The sequence below is a fragment of the Schistocerca piceifrons genome, chromosome 8 (assembly GCF_021461385.2).
Source record: "Schistocerca piceifrons isolate TAMUIC-IGC-003096 chromosome 8, iqSchPice1.1, whole genome shotgun sequence".
NCBI classification, from domain to species: domain Eukaryota; kingdom Metazoa; phylum Arthropoda; class Insecta; order Orthoptera; family Acrididae; genus Schistocerca; species Schistocerca piceifrons.
Window position 1 is genome coordinate 21,390,184 of NC_060145.1, and position 24,191 is coordinate 21,414,374.

At 44.7% G+C, this 24,191-nt stretch overlaps 1 non-coding gene across 1 annotated transcript; it reads right to left on the minus strand.

The window, feature by feature from the left end:
- Positions 1-7,389: 7,389 nt before the first annotated feature.
- Positions 7,390-7,464, minus strand: Trnap-cgg. Its single transcript has one exon. It is a non-coding gene; the product is annotated as a tRNA-Pro (tRNA).
- Between the last annotated feature and the right edge of the window lie 16,727 nt (positions 7,465-24,191).

Consider the following 24,191-nt stretch of genomic DNA (forward strand, 5'->3'; position numbering starts at 1 on the left):
ACGTGAGGATGGTAGTGCAGTGACAGTAACATCCGCTCGATATGTTGAAATGCTTCAAACATTCTTTACACCGAGACTGCACGAGCTTAATCTTAACGTCGAGAACATGTGGTTTCAGCAGGACGCAGCCACGTCACACACTGCTGTACAATCGATGGCAGCAGTTCGTCAACTGTTTGGAAGACTCATTATTTCACGTAACGGTGACATTGCATGGCCTGCGAGATCCCCTGATCTTAGTGTGTGCGACTTCTTCCTGTGGGGATATCTTAAAGGCAAGGTGTACCGTACACATCCTGCAGCACTCCATGAACTGAAGGAGAACATTGAGAACGAAATCACTGCCATTCCCCAAGATTTGCTACACCGCGCATTCCAGAATTTTCATAACAGGCTGTTAGAGTGTGAACGCCGAATGGGAGATCTTTCCGATGTCATCTTTAAAAAGTAAAGAGACACTTTTGGACATTTTGATTGTAAAGACATACTGAATAATGACATGCTGAATACATTCATTTTCGTTAATAAATTACTAGTTTTATCAATTTATTCATGTAAATGACGTTATTTCGGAACCTCCCGTTTCCCTGCGCCACCCTGTACCTGCTACGACAAAGCGAAGGGGCAACGAGCAGACAAGAAGCCTGGATCGAACTGTGCGAATGTGGTAACAGTACGAAGAGACTCTACTCCCACCCCCTCCCCCGCCGCACACTGAGCTGACAGAAGTAATGCGACAGCGAGAAGCATATATGCAATGGCAGTAGTATTGCGTACACGAGTTGTAAAATGGCAGTGCATTGGCTGGGCTGTCATTTGTACTGAGGTGAGACACGTGTGGCAGTGCATTGGCGGGGCTGTCATATGTACTGAGATGGCACACGTGTGGCAGCTTTCCGACCTGATTATGGCCGCTCGATGGAAATTAACGGACTTTGAACTCGGAATGGTGGTTGGGACTAGACGTATGGGACAATCCATTTCGTAAATCGTTAGTGAATTCAATATTCCGAGGTCCACAGTTTCAAGAGTGTGCCGAGAATACGAAATTTCAGTCATTACCTCTCACCGTAGACAACGCAGTCGCCGACCGGTCTTTACTTAACGACCGAGAGCAGCGGCGTTCGCGTAGAGTTGTCAGTGCTAACAGACAAGCAACACTGGGTGAAATAACGGCAGAAATCCATGTGGGGCGCACGAAGAACGAATCCGTTAGCCTCTGCTAGCAGCAAGACATCGCCTGCAGCGCCTGTCCTGGGCTCGTGACCACATCGCTTGGACCCTACACGACTGGAAAACCGTAGCCTGGTCAATTTCAGTTAGTAACAGCTGAGGATAGGGTTCGAGTTTGGCGAAGCCATGGACCCAAGTTGTCAAGAAGGCACCGTGCGAGCTGGTGTTGGCTCCGTCGTGGTATGGGCTGTGTTTATGCCGAATGGACTGACTCCTCTGGTCCAACTGAACCGATCATTGGCTGGAAACGTTTATGTCCCGCTACTTCGAAATGATTTGCAACCATTCACGGACTTCATGTTCCCAATGAGCGATGCACCGTGTCACCGGGCCGCAATTGTTCACGACTGGTTCGAAGAACATTCTGGAAAACTGGAGCGAATGGTTTGGCCATCCAGATCGCCCGATATGAATCCCATCACACATTTACGGGACGCAATCGAGAGGTCAGTTCGTGCACAAAATCCTGCACTGGGAAACACTTTCGCAATTATGGATTGGTGTGGAGGCAGCATGGCCCAATATTTCTGCAGGTGACTTCAAACGAATTGTTGAGTCCCCGCCACGCCGCAGGTGGCCGAGCGGTTCTAGGCGCTTCAGTCTGGAGCCGCGCGACCGCTACGGTCGCAAGTTCGAATCCTGCCTCAGGCATGGATGTGTGTGATGTCCTTTGGCGTTTTTGCGCTGAGCAACGAACCACCGCCTCTCAAGTTACCTGTTAGGTTTAAGTAGTTCTGAGTTCTAGGGGACTGATGACCTCAGATGTTAAGTCCCATAGTGCTGAGAGCCATTTGAACCATTTTGAACCACGACACGTCGAGTTATTGCGCTACGCCGGGCAAAGGAGGTCAGACACGATAATAGGAGGTGTCCCGTGACTTTTGTCGCCTCGGTGTAACAGGGTAAAGTGACCTGAAGAGGGGAAAATGAGGAACAGAAAGCGACGAAGAAAGCTCGTACAGTGTCCACAGTGTGGCGGAAATACAGAGGGCGTGCTATACACGAGGAAGGCAGCTTGGATATGCGCGAGAGGGAAACTGTAAGCTTCCCACGTCTTTTTGAATGAGCTGAGTACATGAAAATATGTGACTTCATTTATATGCCCTAAAAACGTGCTCCTTTTCGTGCAAAATTTTGATCCAAGAAATAACAGTTACGCTATCTGACCAAAGTTTTACAAACATATTGAAGAGTGGGGGGGATGCTTACATTGCGAACAGACAGAAATGGGGGCATGCATGAATATTTGAATGAATTTAACATCACCGTTTCTTCTCGATGTTTCGTAATCCGACTCGGTGAACGCTTAGGCTGACCACATGCAACAAGGATTTTAACCTCGCACTGAACGCCTAAGTTTTGTCCACCCAAGAACATTGAATACAACAGTCACATTCCACATAATCTGGAACACAGCACGCAGTCTCCGAGTCTCAGCCGAACTACTTACCTTGCTGTAATGGCATGCAAAGAAGTGAAAAACGCTTCTGCTTCACATTTGCTAACATTCCTGCTCAAGGCAGAATTCACAGTGTAGTTCGTGCTCGTATTACGTACACACTTGAAAATGTCTATGAAAGCACGTTGCATTCGGAATTTTGTACGGATTTCCTAAGCAACTGAGGAAGAAAAATTTCTCGTAGAGCAATTAGTTACGTTGCCGGTTATTAAGATTGAATTCTAAAGCAGTAACACATAAAAAGTTACACTTATCGTGTGAGGGACCACATGCTGTACGTAGCAACGACAGGCATTCGGTACGCGAGCCGAGGTACTAAAGACGCCGTTGATGGCCCAAGGGCCGGCCTTTGTGGGCCAGCGGTTCTAGGCGCTTCAGTCTGGAACCGCGCGACCGCTACGGTCGCAGGTTCGAATCGAATCTTACCTCGGGTATGGATGTGTGTGATGTCCTTAGGTTAGCTAGGTTTAAGTAGATCTAAGTTCTAAGGGACTGGTGACCTCAGATGTTAAGTCCCATAGTGCTCAGAGGCATTTGAACCATTGGATGGCTCAAGTACTTTGCCATTTTCGTTGCTTGTGGAGTGCTGAACCACCTCATAGCACTATAGCTTCGACAGGGCTCTCGAATGGACTAGATTTAGTTTTATTTTACTTGTAAATACTTGGACAAGGATTGAAGGGAGAAAATCATTCGCCACCACGTCAGTGCAACCGCCCCAGCTTACAACTCGACCGATTCAGAAACACTACGTGATCAAAAGTATCCGGACATCTGACTAAAAATGACCTACAAGTTCGTGGCGCCCTCCATTGGTAATGCTGGAATTCAATATAGTATTGCCCCACCCTTAGCCTTGATGACAGCTTCCACTCTCGCAGGCATACGTTCAATCAGGTGCGGCAAGGTTTCCTGGGGAATGTCAGCCCATTCTTCACGGAGTGCTGCACTGATGAGAGGTATCGATGTCAGACGGTGAAGCCTGGCACGAAGTCGGCGTTCCGAAATATCGTAAAGGTGTTCTATAGGATTCAGGTCAGGACTCTGTGCAGGTCAGTTCATTACAGGGATGTTACTGTCTTGTAACCACTCCGCCACAGACCGTGCATTATGAGCAGGTGCTCGCTCGTGTTGAAAGATAGAATCGTCATCCCCGAATTGCTCTTCAACAATGGGAAGCAAGAAGGTGCTTGAAACATCAATGTAGGCGTGTACTGTGATAGTACCACGCGAAACAACAAGGGGTGCAAAACACGACCACACCTTAACACCACCGCCTCCGAATTTTACTGTTGGCACTACACGTGCTGGCAGATGACGTTCACCGGGCATTCGCCGTACACACACCCTGCAATCCGTTCGCACAACGTTTTTCCACTGTTCAATCGTCCAATGTTTTTTACGCTCCTTACACCAAGCGAGGCGTCGTTTGACATTTACCGGCGTAATGTGTGGTTTATGACCAGCCGCTCCACCATGAAATCCAAGTTTTCTCGCCTCCCGCGTAACTGTCATAGTACTTGCAGTGGATCCTGATGCAGTTTCGAATTCCTGTGTGATGGTCTGGATAAATGTCTGCCTATTACAGATTACGACCCTCTTCAACAGTCGGCGGTCTCTGCCAGTCAACAGACGAGGTCGGTCTATACCCTTTTGTGCTGTACGTGTCCCTTCACGTTTCCACTTCAATATCACATCGGAAACAGTTGATCTAGGGATGTTTAGGAGTGTGGAAATCTCTCCTACAGACGTATGACACAAGTGACACCCAATCTCCTGACCACGGAGCGCCCCATTCTGCTCTCCCACGATGTCTAATGAATACTGAGGTCGTTGATATGGAGTACCTGCAGCAGGTGGCAGCACAATGCACCTAATATGAAAAACGTGTGTTTCTGGGGATGTCCGGATACTTTCGATCACTTAGTGTAGATCAGGTGGAGCAAATAGTCATTTTAACACGATTGATGCAAAGTACGAATCCAGTGACGGAGCAGATATTAATGACTACGAGTACCGATGTTTCCGGGAAGGAATCTCGTAAGATCAACTGCGACCTCGGGAAGGAACTTCACATGTGGAAGTAATTAGTCCCTCAAACAAGTAACCGGACGAACGGCCTTCAAGCAGTACTGTTCATTTGTCTTAAATTGCAGCACTGACTGTTCCACTTTGCAGATAGCTACGTTAGTTTAACAGTATGGAGTTATTTGGAAACGTGACATGAAACGGCATGACCTCGTAAAACCGTGTGAAAGGAAGATTTTGTATCAATGGCAGCTCATTTCCATAATACCGACGAAATTACAGTGGATTTCGTAGCATCCGCCCGTTCCACCCACATTGACTTTAAGTGAAAGGACTGCAATTCGCCTTGCTTCTGTACAACCTGCGCTAGAAAGTAACTGTGGTTCTCATTAAAACTGGTCTGGCTGACCGCCAGCGATAAAAGTCAGGGTACTGACGAAGGGCAGCTGTAAAATTGGGATGTCTTCCGCAACGAATCTGAGAGTATGCTTCCGTCTTGCGCTTTAGATAATGGCGGTATCCTAAGGAAACCATTACTCTGTCATCAACAATATCTTTATGGCGTGGCATGCGGCCTGATCCACTCAAAAACAGTGCAGCAAATACTTTGGTGTGCAGAACTTAAGGACAAGAATAACTTTCGCCTGATGTGTCACTGCGAAACAACATACAGTATCTGGATGAAACAGTGGAGCATACACAGGGCGTCTCTCCTGAAAGTCGTCAGGCGCATTTTCTCTGTTGTTTCAGCATATACTTGCAATTTCGTTTTTGCATTGTGTGGGTGGAGACATCCCAAAGAAATAGAGTTCATCAGGTCTATCAACTGATGCCCAATTCCGAAGGAAAGCGTCGGTTTGTTTCACGTTGATACCTCACAACTAGGGTTGGAATAATTATAAGGAAAAACACACGGAAGGTGGACCCATACCAAAAATGGTTCAAATGGCTCTGAGCACTATGGGACTTAACATCTGAGGTCATCAGCCCCCTAGAACTTAGAACTACTTAAACCTAACTAAGCAAAGGACATCACACACATCCATGCCCGAGGCAGGATTCGAACCTGCGACCGTAGCAGTCACGTGGTTCCGGACTGTAGCGCCTAGAACCGCTCGGCCACAGCGGACGGCTCGGACCCATATATTTCCTCCTTTGTTGTTTCGCGGAATACACTTGATTACTTAATAACAATATTATAATTACAATTTTTAAAACGTTGTTAAAAGAATAACAACACTCACAATCATTTAAAAAACTTGAACATGCTCAATTCATTAAGAACAAACTCTAATAATTTATACCATTAAGATCAGGGTTTAAAACCACGAGTGAACATTCCCCGAATGCAAGTAAGAAGTCACACCAAATAGGCGTGGCTGCAAACACGTTCAACAAACTGAATTTCATCAGTACAATGAGTTACAAAGACTGCCACTAAATGTACTAACAATTTCCAAGCATGGCTGACACGTTGCACAAGTGATAACGCCTATGCAAATTACAGAAAGGATAACAAGTGACGCCACTGATTGTTGCTGTTGGAAAGCCCTTAACAATGTGTAAGCCTTAACAAAAATCCCGTAAGCAATAAAATACACAATCCCCCAAAATACAAGCAATCTGGGAAGGCATACAATTCAAATATGATTCCCAACTGGTACACACCAGAAGAAACATTGACAATCACCCTTGATATATGTGTAATTGCCGAAACACTAGACAAGCTGGGGCATACAGTAGGCGGCTATCACAGCCAACAGGGAAGAAGCAGGGAAGTTTCACAATGAGTGGAGTTAGCTAATGTCTGTGGATATCGATAGGTAAAAGACCTTAAAACTTAACTCGTTCCAGAAGTAGCGATATGGGTGCAACGTTTAAACGAGTAGTAAAAGAGCAGGTATAGCGAGGAGGAACTTGGGGCTTGCAGAACACGCTTTAAACCTCGAGAGCTCTCTGAATTCACCAAACGGGACAGCTGAATGTTTGCCGAGTAATCGGCGACACTCCGCCGTGGCACACATCAAACTATCAGCTTCACTTGACTTGAGCCACCACGATGCGGCTGCTGGAGGCACCAGATCGCTGGCCAGTCGAGACGGGAGCGCCGCCGCAGCAGAGCCTCCGCCTCTGGCCCAGGGAACAGGCACGCGTCGTCCGCTGCCAGAGCTACCACGCCAACACGCATCAGAAGGGAACAGTAGTCTGCGCAAATAAGGCTGCCGACGACAATGCCTAAGGTACACGAAATTTTAAGATACCGCGGAAGCGACTACACGTACAAGTTGCGAGCTTAGCATTCCTTAAAATTACACGGCGCACCCGTTATAAACAAAATTATTTTTGAAGCGGAAGCCGATTCGATGAGCCGTCCCACATGAGTCTGGTGTGATATTCGTTTCATCGATGTGTATGAACGTGGACAGTAAAAGTCGAGGAATAAAGGGCAAACCGGCAGCGACTCAGTACGCGAGCGTGCTTGGCGGTAGCAGCCAGCATTGCCGTCGCTGTTGGAGGACTGGTCATTCTTCGAGTTTTGCTGCCCCTGTTAATACATACCGATAAAACAAATACGAGGGTTGCACAGAAAGTAATACAGAGCATCATTTTACTTCAACAATTCTTTGTTAAACATAATGAGAAATGAAACTTCACAGCAGAATAAAACTTTGCCGGGCCGAGACTCGAACTCGGGACCTTTGCCTTCCGCGGGCAAGTGCTCTACCAACTGAGCTACCCAAGCACGACTTACGACCCGCCCTCACAGCTTTAACTCCGCCAGCACCTCGTCTCCTACCTTCCAAACTTTACAGAAGCTCTCCTGCGAACCTTGCAGAACTAGCACTCCCGAAAGAAAGGATATTGCGCAGACATGGCTTAGCCACAGCATGGGGGATGTTTCCAGAGTGAGATTTCCACTCTGCAGCGGAGTGTGCCCTGACATGAAACTTGCTGGCAGATTAAAACTGTGTGCCGGACCGAGACTCAGTCTGCAGAGTAAAAATCTCATTCTGGATAATGACAATTACACACAAGAAAGAATGGTCTTTTATCTACACAACCTATTTTTCCACGTAATCTCCATCCACTTCCGTGGCCTTCTCCAGCGCGAAAGAAGGGCGTGTATGCCCTGTCGGTACCAATTCTCGTCCTGGTGATGGAGCCAGTGCTTCACTGTGTGAATCACCTCCTCATCGTTCTCAAAATGTCGTCCACGAATGGCATCCTTTTATGACTGAAGCGAGTGGAAGTCCGAGGGGGTTAGGTCAGGGCTGTAGGGTGGATGGGATAACACTGTCCAACCCTGTTTTGCGATGTGTTCAGCAGTCTTATATGGGGCCGAGCGTTATCGTGTTGCAGCAAAACATCTCGTGCGTTGCTATGGCGCCGAAGTCACTGGAAGCGAGTCTCGACTTTTGTTAATGTGTTGACATATGCTTCTGAATTAATGGTCCCGCCTCTTGGCATCACATCAGTGAGAATCACACCTTCACAGTCCCAGAACACGGTGATCGTGACCTTACCGGCGGAAGCTCAAAAATGGCTCTGAGCACTATGGGACTTAACAGCTGTGGTCATCAGTCCCCTAGAACTTAGAACTACTTAAACCTAACTAACCTAAGGACATCACACACATCCATGTCCGAGGCAGGATTGGAACATGCGACCGTAGCGGTTCGAGACTGAAGCGCCTAGAACCGCTCGGCCACTCCGGCCGGCTACCAGCGGACGCAGTTGCTTTGATTTTTTTTTTCCTTGTGTGAGGAGTGGGAATGGCGCCATTCCATCGAGTGTCGTTTTGTTTCGGGCTGCAAATGGTGAACCCAGGTTTCGTCACAGTCCGGGAGAAGGAGGCCTCCCCCTCATCTTCGAAACGTTGCGACAAATGGAGACAAATGTTTTTTCTGTGCAATTTGTGATCCACCAGTAGACAGCGCGGGATCGATCTTGGACACACGTTTGAATATCCAAGAGTGCGGATAATTGCATCCACACTTGCTTTGCTGGTTGACAGATGCAGCGCCAACTGGCGAGTCGTAATGCGTCTGTCCTCGCTATTGACAACATCAGCTCGCAGCAGCATGTCAGGTGTGACAGCCGCGGATGGTCTCCCCGACGGCTGCAAATCGTGCAGCTCCGCCGAACCGCCTTCTGATGACCTCAACTGCCGTGCCCAGCGACTAACTGTACTTCTGTCGACACCAGATGCTCCATAGACTTTGCACAACCGTTTGTGAATACTCCCCACAGTTTCTCGCTCTGCAGCGAGAAATTCAACGACGGCACGTTGCTCCTAACGTACATCACCTACAGACGATATTTTGAAACTGTCTTGCAGCTACGCTATCTGTCGTAAGTTGAAACTTCCCCTTAGAAAAATTATACATGACTGTACTTAAACTGAAACACAATAATTTTTTTTAGAAAAATTATTGAATTACTGTGCTCATAAACCTCTTACATTATTTGATTTTCAAACAGCTGCGCAGAACTGAACGCACTCAGACATTTCGCTCTTTACCTGTTCTGATCAACACTAAACTGACACACAATATTTCTTTAGCGCAACGCAATCTGACTTTCAATAATCCCTACAAAAGAATGGCCCTGACTAACATTAACCTATACCTTTCACAAATCACTTACCTTCCAAAATTCTTCGTTACTCGAACTACTGCAATACAGCGAGCGCGACTACTGCCAGCTAAATAACAGATTCTAACTACTGAAGGCACTAACTACTGATAGGCATAGTTAGCAAATGAAAGATTTTAATAGAGAACAAACAATGTATTTACCTTAATAGTGTTGAAAAACCATAATATACATAGCAGTTCATGATATCCAGTCTTACAAATTTCAAAACTCCGCCATCTCTCTCCCCACATCCACCACTGCTGGCGGCTCACATCCAACTGCGCAACGCTACGCGCTGTTAACAGCCGACAGCCCAACACTACAATGGCAGACAACAATGCAAACTAGCCACAGCCTGCACACAGCACAGCCAGTGATTATCATACAGAGCGCTACGTGGCGTTACCAATATAAAAATCTAAACAGCCTACTTACAAAGTGACGGAAACACGGCGCGCTCTCTCAGGAGACTGCAGACAATACATACGTAACGTTTCGCATTAGTAGCATTGTTTTCGGTTGAGAAAAAAAAATGCGATGCATTACTTTCTGGGCAACTCTCGTATCACACTAGACTCATCTGGGACCGCTCTATCGAATGGGTTCCCGCTTTAAAAATCATTTCGTTTGTAACGGGAAATAAACCGACGCTTTCCGTCGGTACTGTGTGTCACACGATGGACCTGGTGAGTTCTGTTTCTTTGGGCTGACTCTAGGTACAAAATGCAAAAACAAAATTGCAAGTATCCGCGGAAACACCGGAGAAAATGCGCATGACGACTCTTTGGCGAGACACCTTGTATAGGAGGCACTGCTGCAGTATAACACAGAAGGCGTTTGAAAGAAACACGCAGTTAGACGAGCAGAAATGACACTTTTATTCAAAGACAATTACTACACTAAAGTCGTCGCTGTTTGTGATGATGCTCTGTACATTACAAATGGCGGGCTGTCGTTCCTAGCACGAAGCGTAATCACCACTGACAACGACGCGTGATCTGCAACGTGCCGCCATAGTGGCCACAAGGGTGGTGTGGGGCTCTTCTGACAGGGCGTCCCATCCCTCCACCAGCGCCGTCGGCACCTGCTGGATGGTCACCACTGGTGCACGTGGGCGTGTTGGCGCTGCAGCACGTCCCCCAAAAGCACGCCACGTGACCTCGATGCGGTATGAGTCGGGGCAGCGGACAGGCCGCTCCATTCGCCGAAGAACTTCTCGTTCCAGGAGCCCCACCACGTGCGATGTTCGATGCGGTCGCCCATTGCCACCCATAAAAATGAAGTCAGGGCCGAACGCACCTCTGAAAAGACGCACGTGGGGCAGGAGCACGGTATGATAAAAGTTGACCGGTGAGCGTACCGTATTCATAGAATTGGACGTCAGTACGCCAAAGCAACGTTACGCCTTCCTACACCGTGACACCTCTGCCACCGAAAGCATCGTGTTCGACAGTGCTCCGAGTGCACCGTGTGTTCCCATCCCTCACCGTATGACGGTTCCTTAGTTGCAGGAGGGGATCAAATCACTCGAAAGATTAATGACAAAGTGGAAAAATCGAGTTGAAGCGTGCACCGGACCATGCTTAACCTGCACGTCCCTCTATGTCCGGCTGGGTGACCTGATGGTAAGTTTGGAGGGAGACAAAATCAAACCACCTCCGATAGGACCAAGTCTAGGAACACACCGTAGAGTTCAAACCAGTCCTCCTACATTTTTCGATAAGGAAGCTTGTGCTCTCATTTATCACCAAACTGTATGACAAAACAACGTATTCGTTTCATAGCGCACCATATTTTGAGTTCCACAAGGCTAATTCTGCCGAAAAGACTATTCATAAATTCACTCGACAAATATTACCAGCAACAAAAGCCCAGCACCACGAACGGTACTTTTCATCGTCTTTCCAAAGAGTTGTTTAATTCCATAAATGAATATACCGGGTGATCAAAAATTCAGTATAAATTTGAAAACTTAGTAAACCACGGAATAATGTAGATAGAGAGGTAAAAATTGATACACATGCTTGGAATGACATGGGGTTTTATTAGAACTAAAAAAAAAAAAAAAAAAAAACAAAAAAAAAAAAACGAAGTATTGCTTTACAGTGCTGTTCACAACATTATTCCCCGACTACAGCTATTTTTGAGGAATGATGGTGAACATATTGAGCATTTCCTGTAAAGAACATAATCTTTGCTTTGTCTTATTTTCTTATGCTAATTATTGCTATTCTGATCAGATGAAGCGCCATCTGTCGGACATTTTTTTAAACGTTTGTATTTTTTTGGTTCTAATAAATCCCCATGTCATTCCAAGCATGTGTGTCAATTTGTACCTCTCTATCTACATTACTCCGTGATTTATTCAGTTTTCAAATTTATACTGACTTTTTGATCACCCGGTATTATAATAGCAAAGAAAAAAATGGTTCAAATGGCTCTGAGCACTATGGGACTTAACTTCTGAGGTCATCAGTCCCCTAGAACTTAGAACTACTTAAACCTAACTAACCTAAGGACAACACACACATCCATGCCCGAAGCAGGATTCAAACCTGCGACCTTAGCGGTCGCGCGGTTCCAGACTGTAGCGTCTAGAACCCCTCGGCCACCGTGGCCGGCTAATAGCAAAGCTTATATTTTATGGGATAATGGTGTTGTATATGAATTTTTTCCTCCACCCAGAAGAAAGACGGAGGAGAAAGCCAGTGCTACGAAACTCAAGTCATACTGGAATAACAAGGGAAGGTCAGGGCAAAAATTTTTGCAACTGGATACGAAATTTACATCTATTCTCACAGTCTTCAGTTTTCGATCCTTCCTTTTTTGCCTAGTACAAGTTATTGATCTTCATCAACACACAGCAGACAGGTGCACTGCAATACGTTTTACAGAATGTACAACAATTACAGTTAATTATCTTAGACAGACAGCAACAGAAGTTATAAGGTAACTGTAAGACTTTTACCTGAAAACTAATTCTAATTTTGAAGGAAAAAAACGCAGTGTATTGACGTCCACACAACAAATAGAATGATACAGACATAGACGTGTAACTGTTCACTGAGAGTCGGTAAGTACGGCCGACTTGCCACGTCTTACGTAGGTAACGAGAGTCTTAACTGGTAGGAACTGGATCCACCCACACGACGCTGATCGCACTCATGTGCCCGTTACAGACTGAGCCATCAACTGATATTTCTGCAAGAGTATTTAGGCGATGCGTCGGATGCCAGATGGTATCTTTCGCGACTATACGTTATGCTGTTTGTGGGCTCCTCCAGTGGTAACCGCCATTACAAGCAAGTTGTAAACGTCAGTGCTTACACCGAGTGACAGGAGTTCACTGCTGCTCATTCTCTTAACACAACGTCTATCAAAAACATGGTCAGAATGCACATGTTATCTTTAACAGGAAACGTGCCTTCGTTGGGTTATTAGTTTTGGATGCGTACTGTTGTCACACGCTGGTTCGCTAACTTACATCTCTCTTAGGCACTTGTGAAATCAAGTTGGACTATTTCTTGGCTATGTCCGATTTATGTTTGTCCAGCAGTGTAAGCCGAGTTAGCTGCAAGTAGTTAACCACGCGAGCCACTGTAACGTTGATGACTGTTGTGTCTAGGCAAGACAGCCTAGACACAATGCGAGGAAGCCGAAAGGCACGCGCTAAGCTCACGCAGATGGGCGTGAGGTCTGAAACAGGATACGTAATGAATGCTATAAAGAAAAGTACGTAGCTTCTGGAATACTTAACTTTAATCCATCATTTGTATACATCGTTCTTGATGATATAAGTGAGACTCTTTAGATACAAGCTATGTAAGGCTAATGGCGCCTTGCTAGGTCGTAGCCATTGACTTAGCTGAAGGCTATTCTAACTATCTGCTCTGCAAATGAGCGAGGCTTCGTCAGTGTGCATCGCTAGCTACGTCGGCCGTACAACTGGGGCGAGTGCTAGTCAGTCTCTCTAGACCTGCCGTGTGGCGGCGCTCGGTCTGCTATCACTGAAAGTGGCGACACGCGGGTCCGACATGTACTAATGGACCGCGGCCGATTTCAAGCTACCACCTAGCAAGTGTGGTGTCTGGCGGTGACACCACAATGACATGGGGTCCTTTCTCCTTCAGTGTCTGACTGGAACGAAACGAAGACTCCGTAGAAATTGCACAACGGATTTTTGTTCGAATTTTCGTAACTGAACCAATTGTGGTGAATGGACAAATGGGGTATTAAATCGACCAGCCTGAGGTATAGATTTTCCTAAGGAACGTTTAGCTGTTTCAAAGTAATCGGGATATTAAGAAAAACGTAATTAGTCGTTTGAGAGAAAACTGAAATGTTTCATGAACATCTGCTGCTAGCTATGTAAATGAAGAGTCAAAAAATAACAAATCACATCATAAATTGAAACTTCCCTGCTTCTCTTCATCTATACTCTCTGAATAATAGTAAAGTCCCGATCGATGTTTAAATATATTGCATTTAATCGTTTGTTAACAAAATTTGAAAATAAGAAATTTCAAATAAAAGGGTCAAGTGTTTTACAAAATGATTTGACCACAAGCAAGAAATGAAAGACGTTAGAAAACATTTGATGCGCCTTTGAGAGGTCCTCGAAATCGTGTACAGCAAATAAGGTACCAATTGAGAATTTATAATGTTTTAATTAGAATGTTGAAATTCTAAAGAGTACCAGAAAATTGTTGTCTGGAGGAATTTCATTCAGTGGTCTCCTTACGTCACTAACGTATGAGCAAGTGTTTGGCTGTACACGATGTCACGTATCATTGAGAGCCGTGTGAAGTGTTTCTCTGTTTTATTCCTTACTTGTAGACAAATCATTTCACAAAACATTTGGCGGTTTTTTTCAAATTTTTTGTGCTATAACATAAACTGCTCAAAAACATTTTGTACCATCTTCATATCTGCAAACGGACTTAAGAGTCAAGAGGAGTAGGAATTAGAGAATAAACCGTATGAAACTAAAATAAAATAGGTATGCTCTGCAATAAACACAAAACAATAAACAAAATGAAGGTGAATCTGTAAATTCAGAAAAATCCTTGGTGTGAAGATCGGAATTTATTTCCTTGGTAATTAGTTCTGGCTTACAGACAAGCCATCTTCAGATCAAAACAATATACGTTGTTTGAGTAGTATACTTCTAGCAAACGGTGGGATACATCGTCATAATTAGTGTGAACACGATCGTTTGTTGTACAATGAAACAGACAGCAAACGATCCTGTTAACACTAATTATGACGATGTTTCCCACCGCTTGCTAGAAGTAAACTAATCAATTTATATTATTTTGATCTTGTCTGTAAGGCGAGACTAATTATCAAATAAAATAAATTGTGACCTTGACTGTCAAGGATTTTTGTGAATCCACAGCTTCAACAGAACAGGTCGCATATCTCTATTTTGATCACGTCAAACACTAAGACATATGTGCACATCTTCAAGAACCAGATCTGTAGCTGGGCGACATTCTGCGTTGTGTTGTCCCACCCCGTGCCGTGTAACACTTTTTGGAAATTTGTGGTGAGTTCCTATGGGACCAAACTGCTGAGGTCATGCGTCCCTAGGCTTGCACACTACGTAACGTAACTTAATCTAACTTACGCTAAGGACAACACACATACACCCACACCTGAAGGAGGACTGGAGCCTCCGACGGGGGGAGCCGCGCGAACCGTGGCAAGGCGCCCTCAGACCGCGCGGTGTAACAACGACCTCCGAGTCTCCTCGACGCCACCGCTCGAGCCCTCCCTAGTGCTGGACGGCGGCCCTCTTCACTCTATCCAGTTTGTGAGGGGGCTGGGCTTCCTGTGGCGATGCACCGCACGCTTCAACTGGTACAACGTAAACCGAATCGGATTCACGTCTCCAGATACCGCACGCCGTTCCACTTGGTAATTCTCCGCTCCTGAGGAAAGGTGTCCACGAGGTGGGTGTAGTGCGCTCCTGCATTATCGACTTTGAAAACGAGTCCATAGCCGAAATATTGACTGTAGGGCTGGACAGTATTTCGGAGCGCTTTGTCCTGATGCTGCACAGCTCTCAAATTAGTCTCGACAGTGGTACAGGGCGCCCCACATCCGTACGTGACACCCGTCAAGACCACAAGACGACCACTGTCGTACCCCCCCCCCCCCCCCTCCTGTCTCACAGTGGAACGATCACAAATGGTTCTGGCGATGAAAATGACAAACTTCGCATGGCTGGAATTCACAGTCATATAATATTTCTTAAAAGACATCATAGCCGCCGTTGACTGTATGAAATATTTATTATTACGATTGCACTTTCGGCCTTAGGGCCATTTTCAAGTAACACTGCAAAAGTTACATTCTGCCAGAATATACGACTTCTGATATGAGTACATGTCGTGGTCAAATGGCTACATTTTGACGACGACATGTGTTTATGTCAGATAGTCTAATATCCTGACAGAATGTAACTTTTGCAGTGTTACTTGACAATGGCCCTAAGGCCGAAATTGCAATCGTAATAATAAATATTTCATACAGTCAACAGCGACTATGATGTCTTTTAAGAAAATGACAAAGTCTTTTTAAGGATGCTGGTGAAGTTCAGTTTGCATACGAAATGGGTTATTTGCAAATTAGAGCTTACCCCCGAATATTAATGATGTGAGGGAACCGTGTCATTAATTGGTGATATCGAGGGTATGTGTTTCGTTTGTTTGGATACTCTCGATATTCCCAATTAGTGATATTGCAGTTCAGACGGACCTGGTTTATTACATCCGACTATATCTACAACCAGATCCTTAAGCGATCAGTCTACATTTGCGCGGCATTTTCTCTTGGTCCATTCATGAATGGGCGCATGTGAAGGACGATTTTCACTGAAGTTTCCGCGTGGAGTCTACACGTTTTTCAGTTCGGCACTCAAACGCAGATGAGCTGAACACTATGACCACTGCCGTGACGTGGTAGGGACAGGACGTAAGACAGTGGTCGTCAAACTGCGAATCAAGTATTCGTGTGGCCCCGGATTCTCAGCTGCATATAACAACAATATGCATCCGACAACTAACAGCCGAATCCAAAATGTCAACTAACGTTAAGAACTGTAGTTTTCCTGCTTAGTAACAAAAAAACACTTACACAGCCAGTTACGATTTTAAGATGTGCTTAATTTTAATCAATGTTGATGAATTCGTCCATGAGCAAAGTAAAGTTGGCCGCTTAGCTCAGGGGTATAGGGGTCAAGTAGCGCAGCCACTGCTGTGTTACAGCGGGAAACGTTTATTGTTTTGTCTCGTAGCGATCAGCTGCTACGGTATCAATTTTGAGACGGAAGTAACATGGATTTGTGAATGCGTGTTACAGAGACGGCCATCATCAAATGGGGTACTTACTTGCAGCACGGAATATTACATTAAGCTCTCATAATACAGTACAATGAGTAGAAAAAAACTGAAATTCAAATCATATGTCATAGTGTCTCATATTGAATAATGCTCTGAATCATAAGTACAGTCACTTTTATTAACCAATTAACCAACCGTTCACACAGACAACACAAGACTTAGGCAGGGAAAACTGTGCTACGACTCTGGGGTCGTTGAGGGTGCGAGAATCTGCAATTGAGAACAACTGACACGAAGTGGTCTGAATGGTAGCGATTTTTAACGATCAGTACATGGGGACCAGCTGCCAACTTATCGCGCCCTTACCACAACTAGCCGACTGGACGCTTGCAACTTACCGATTTGTATAGCTTACCAATTAATAATAAGATTCTAGAACGAAATTTTCACTCTACAGCGGAGTGTACGCTGATATGAAACTTCCTTGCAGATTAAAACTGTATGCCAGACCGAGACTGGAACTCGGGACCTTTGCCTTTCTCGGGCAAGTGCTCTACCAACTGAGCTACCCAAGCACGACTCACGCCCCGTGCTCACAGCTTTACTTTTGCCAGTACCTCGTGATTTTGGACGTGATCGGGGGTATTTTCTGAGGATCGCGCATTAGTATTTATTCGGCTTCTTACCTCTGTTCCTGTGAAAATACCTTCACAACAATTCAAAAATCTGGAACGTGCAATCATTATAACACGCTTCCCGTAGGCACCTACCTACAGAACAGGAAGTACTGTGTGGGATAACATCAGCGTACCTTCCGCGTGACGCTTTTCCATTATAAGGGGCAGTCAAACGAAAACGGGACGGACGGAGAAGAAAAAATCCGCACATTTGCGAGTGGATCTGGCGCACCGAGAGCTCGATGCGATTATGAATACAGATAGTTCATCAATCCCTTGAATCGAGAATATCGAATATTTTTGCCTGTTATCGATATTGATAGTGGCAACATATCGGTCGTGGGAATTCCAAGACTTTAAAGAATGACAAAAATACATTTTTTAATGTGATATAATTACAGATCAACAATTTTCGGATTTATTTTCGTTTAGTTGTCGTGTGAAACCTTACTTCGTGACAAATCTCACGATTCTACGTCAACGGGTGGAACCATCTTGGTCTTAATGGGTCAATTCGCGAGCATCAAAATAAGTGAAATGAATGACCGTATCTTCTGACAGCTTCGACTTAGACACTTCAATTTTTAGCAACGCAAAAGAACTGTAGACCTTATTATGTGACTTAAATTTCAATTTGATACGTCTACTCTTTACTGAGAAAGAGGACTCTTAACAGTTGCACAGACAGACAAAAAAGAAACAAAGTGATCCTATAAGGGTTCCGTTTTAGAAATTCAGGTACGGAACCCCGAAATTAAGTAAAAGCAACGATCATGATTTAATAGATTTATCCGACAGCGAGACAAGACGATCAGTATCTTCAAGGAAAAATGCTTGCCTTTGTGTACGGAACCATGACTACAACAAGGCGTGCACCTCTTCACCCGAGGCAAATCGACGGCCACGAATTTCTTTCTTCAGTGTTCTAAAAATATGGAAATCGCATGGGGAGAGATCACCACTATATGGAGGACGTGGAAGGACTTCCGAGTGAATCTTCTGCAACGTCCTCGAAACTGCTTTGCCAACATATGGGCCCACACTAAAGGAAGACATTCCTGGCCATCTGTTTGCCTCGGAAGAACAGCTGCGTGCCTGGTTATAATTCATCCGAAATTGTACTGAATGTTTTCTCAGGAAATTATTTTGAACAATTAGTTCATGAACCCACTCGAAGCGTAAATGATTGAGAAAGCATACTTGACCTCTTAGCAACAAATAATCCTAGAGAAATAGGGAGTATCATGACGAATACAGGGATTAGCGACCACAAGGCAGGTGCTGCTAGGCTGAATACCGTAACACTCACAACCATGAAAAAGAAACGCAAAGTACATCTACTTAAAAAAAGCTGATAAAATGCTCTTCACGCCTTTTTAAGAGACAGTCTGCACTCCTTCCGATCTGATCACGTAAGCGTAGAAAAGATGTGGAATGATTTCAAAGAGCTAGTATCGACGGCAATTGAGAGATATATATGTTGTTGTTGTTGTGGTCTTCAGTCCTGAGACTGGTTTGATGCAGCTCTCCATGCTACTCTATCCTGCGCAAGCTTCTTCATCTCCCAGTACCTACTGCAACCTACATCCTTCTGAATCTGCTTAGTGTATTCATCTCTTGGTCTCCCCCTATGATTTTTACCCTCCACGCTGCCCTCCAATACTAAATTGGGGATCCCTTGATGCCTCAGAACATGTCCTACCAACCGATCCCTTCTTCTAGTCAAGTTGTGCCACAAACTTCTCTCCTCCCCAATCCTATTCAATACTTTCTCATTAGTTATGTGATCTACCCATCTAATCTTCAGCATTCTTCTGTAGCACCACATTTCAAAAGCTTCTATTCTCTGCCTGTCCAAACTATTTATCGTCCATGTTTCACTTCCATACATGGCTACACTCCATACAAATACTTTCAGAAATGACTTCCTGACACTTAAATCTATACTCGATGTTAACAAATTTCTCTTCTTCAGAAACGCTTTACTTGCCATTGCCAGTCTACATTTTATGTCCTCTCTACTTCGACCATCATCTATTATTTTGCTCCCCAAATAGCAAAATTCCTTTACTACTTTAAGTGTCTCATTTCATAATCTAATTCCCTCAGCATCAACCGATTTAATTCGACTACATTCCATTATCCTCGTTTTGCTTTTGTTGATGTTCATCTTATACCCTCCTTTCAAGACACTATCCATTCCATTCAACTGCTCATCCAAGTCCTTTGCTGTCTCTGACAGAATTACGATGTCATCGGCGAACCTCAAAGTTTTTATTTCTTCTCCATGGATTTTAATACCTACTCCGATTTTTTCTTTTGTTTCCTTCACTGCTTGCTCAATATACAGATTTAATAACATCGGGGAGAGGCTACAACCCTGTCTCACTCCCTTCCCAACAACTGCTTCCCTTTCATGTCCCATGACTCTCATAACTGCCATCTGGTTTCTGTACAAATTGTAAATAGCATTTCGCTCCCTACATTTTACCCCTGCCACCTTCGGAATTCCAGTCAACATTGTCAAAAGCTTTCTCTAAGTCTACAAATGCTAGAAACGTAGGTTTGCCTTTCCTTAATCTAGCTTCTAAGGTAAGTCGTATGGTCAGTATTGCCTCACGTGTCCCAGCATTTCTACGGAATCCAAACTGATCTTCCCCGAGGTCGGTTTCTACTAGTTTTTCCATTCGTCTGTAAAGAATCCGCGTTAGTATTTTGCAGCCGTGACTTATTAAACTGATAGTTCGGTAATTTTCGCATCTGCCAACACCTGCTTTCTTTGGGACTGGAATTATTATATTCTTCTAGAAGTCTGAGGGTATTTCGCCTGTCTCATACACCTTGCTCACCAGATGGTAGAGTTTTGTCATGACTGGCTCTCCCAAGGCCGTCAGTAGTTATAATGGAATGTTGTCTACTCCGGAGGCCTTGTTTCGACTCAGGTCTTTCAGTGCTCAGTCAAACTCTTCACGGAGTATAAATTAATAAGTGATGGTACTGATCCCCCATGTTACACAAAACGGGTCAGATCGCTCTTGCTGAAGCAACGTAAAAAGCATGCCAAATTTAAAAGAACGCAAAATCCCGAAGATTGGCAAAGTTTCGCAGAAGCTCCAAATATTGTGCGTGCTTCAACGCAAGATGCTTTTAATAATTCCTACAAACAAACTCTGTCTCGGAATTTGGCAGAAAACCCTAAGAGATTCTGGTCATATATAAAGCACACCAGTGGCTAAACGCAATCAATACCTTCACCGCGCGATAACAGCTTAAATCACTTAATAGAGGCAAGGCTTCTGGTCCAGATGGTACACCAGTCAGGTTCCTTTCAGAGTATGCAGAAGCAATAGCTCCAGATTTAGCAATTATATACAAACCGCTAGCTTACAGAAAGTTCCGTACCTAAATATTGGGAAGTTGCTCAAGTCACACCAATACCCAAAAAGGGACGTAGGAGTAATCCGTTGAATTACAGGCCCATATCACTAACGTCGATTTGCAGTAGGGTTTTGGAACATATACTGTATTCAAACATTATGAATTACCTCGAAGAACACGATTTATTGACACATAGTCAGCACGGATTCAGAAAATATCGTTCTTGCAAACACAATTAGCTCTTTATACTCATGAAGTAATGAGTGCAATGGACAGGGGACGTCAAACTGATTCCATATTTTTAGATTTCGAAGGGGCTTTCGACACCGTTCCTCACAAGCGTCTTCTAACCAAACTGTGTGTCTATGGAATATCGCCTCAGTTGTGCGACTGGATTCGTGATTTCCTGTCAGGAAGGTCACAGTTCATAGTAATAGACGAAAAGTCATCGAGTAAAACAGAAGTAATAACCGGCGTTCCCCAAGGAAGTGTTATAGGCCCTCTATTGTTCCTGATCTATATTAACGATACAGGAGACAATCTTAGTAAACCTCTAGGATTGTTTGCGGATGATGATGTCATTTACAGTCTTGTAAAATTATTAGATGACCAAAACGAATTGCAAAATGATTTAGATAGGATATCTGTATGGTGCGAAAAGTGGAAATTGACACTGAATAATGAAAACCGTACAGTTATTCACATGAGTACTAAAATAAATCCGCTAAATTTCGATAACGCGATAAGTCACACAAAACTGAAGCCTGTAAATTCAACTAAATAGTTAAGGTTCAAATGGCTCTGAGCACTATGGGACTTAACTCCTGTGGTCATCAGTGCCCTAGAACTTAGAACTATTTAAACCTAACTAACCTACGGACATCACACACATCCATGCGCGAGGCAGGATTCGAACCCGCGACCGTAGCGGTCGCGCGGTTCCAGACTGTAGCGCCTAGAACCCCGCGGCCACTCCGTCCGGCTAAGTCCATTAACAGTTGCGGCGATTATGTTTGAAATAATTAACAGTTTACTTATTTTTCTCATCAGCCTCGTTTCCATTTGACTGCCCCTTGTACATTCCGTGAACCCTTAGACCAGCCGCTTATTGGAAAATTGTTCATCCATAAATTTGTCCATACTGCTGTGTATTTACAAAACGTACAGCTAACACTGCCGGAAAAGCCGAAGCGAAAGAGAATCGGGCAGTACTGAATACAAGCTGGAGGGCCAAGAGTAAAGCAGACAGTACCGTTATCAACAGTACCGTGAGCGAATAAATGGCGCAAGTCTGTTTATAAACAAGAAAGGGAGCGTGCACCGTCCACGTTTCCACTGTCGTGCGGATACTTTCGGTGCAGCGCAGGTACAAAGCTAAGTATAAGCGGGAATCAAACGCAGAAACGAGGCAACGGTCAGCACGGCGCCGTTATACGAAAATAACCAGAAAATAATTCTGAACAACTTCCGAAATTTTGTCAGTCGAGTTTGGGCTCATCGTGAATAATGCTACACGAAAATGATATCAGATATATATGCCTGTGAATAGCTATGGGTATCTATCCAGCGACCCGTCCCGAATACAAGAATAACTTGCGCCTTCTTCCAATCCACTGTAAAGCGTCGTTACACCGGCGACGTACCGACAAATTTCTCCCGACATGGGAGTTATTTCCGATCATGTGCCTAGAATCTCACACATATGCCGTCAGAGTGGTTAGCCTTTCCTCTGTTGATTGCTTTTAATTGATTTTGTGTACTATTGTTACTTTTAATTTCGACACTGGTACAACTATTGATTGTTTGCTGTAGGTAGACAGTTAATTAAGATCTACTCCAATTTTAGTTCAGTTGTTACCGCATATCATTTTCTAGTAGATAAATACACTGATGCGCCAAAGAAACTGGTATAGGCGTGCGTATTCAAATACCGAAATATTTTATCAGGCAGAATACGGCGCTGCGGTCGGCAACGCCTATGTAAGACAGCTAGTGTCTGGCGCAGTTGTTAGATCGGTTACTGCTGCTACAATCGCAGGTTATCAAGATTTAAAAGAGATTGAACGTCGTGTTATATTCGGCGCACGACCGATGGGACACAGTATCTCCGAGGTAGCAATGAAGTGCGGATTTTCCCGTACGACCATTTCACGAGTGTACCGTGAATATCAGGGATTCGATAAAATGTCAAATCTCCGATACTGCTGCGGCGGGTAAAAGATCCTGCAAGAACGGGGCCAACGACGACTGAAGAGAATCGTTCAAGGGGACAGAAGTTCAACCCTTCCGCAAATTGATGCAGAATTCAGTGCTAGGCCATCAACAAGTGTGTGTGTACGAACCATTCAACGAAACATCATCGGTATGGGCTTTCAGAGTCGAAGGCCCACTCGTGTACCCTCGATGACTGCACGACACAAACTTTACGTCTCGCCTGGGCCTCTCAACACCGACGTTGGAATGTTGATGACTGGAAACATGTTGCCTGGTCGGACGAGTCTCGTTTCAAATTGTACGTATATGGAGACAGCCTAATGAATCCACGGGCTCTGCATTCGGCAGGGGACTGTTCAGGCTGGCGGAGGCTCTGGGGTGTGCAGTTGGAGTGATATGGGACCCCTGATACGTATAGATATGACTCTGAGACGTACGTAAGCATCCTGTGTGATCGCCTGCATCATTCGTGTCCATTGTGCAAAAATGTTCAAATGTGCGTGAAATCTTATGGGACTTAACTGCTAAGGTCAGCAGCCCCTAAGCTTACACACTACTTAACCTAAATTATCCTAAAGACAAACACACACACCCATGCCCGAGGGAGGATTCGAACCTCCGCCGGGACCAGCAGGACAGTCCAAGACTGCAGCGCCTGAGACCGCTCGGCTAATCCCGCGCGGCTGTCCATTGTGCATTCCGACGAACTTGGGCAAATCCAGCAGGGAGTTTTAACACTTCCGCTGGCCAACAAACTCCTCAGACATGAACATTGTTAAGCATATCTGATGTGCCTTGCAACGTGCTGTTCAGAAGATATCTGCACTCCTTCATACTCTTACTGATTTGTGGACAGCCCTTCAGGATTCATGGTATCGGTTCCCTCCAGCACTACTTCAGACATTAATCGATTCGATGCCGCGTCGTGTTACGGCATTTCTGCGTGTTCGCGGTGACCCTACACGATATTAGGCAGGTATACCACTTCCTTTGGCTCTTCTGTGTATATCATCGTTACTGGTCTCAGACTACAGATAACACTCTCTGTTAATTTCTTATCGTATAGTATGAAAAAAAAAATTACAGACTAACTTTTTCTCGGAGAGATGTGATATGAATAGCAGCAGGTGTATTACAAGGAGTTAGGATAGTGACGATGTAGCTATAAGCATGGTTTATGTGTCACACGATTGATAACACTAGTGAAGAGGTATTTAT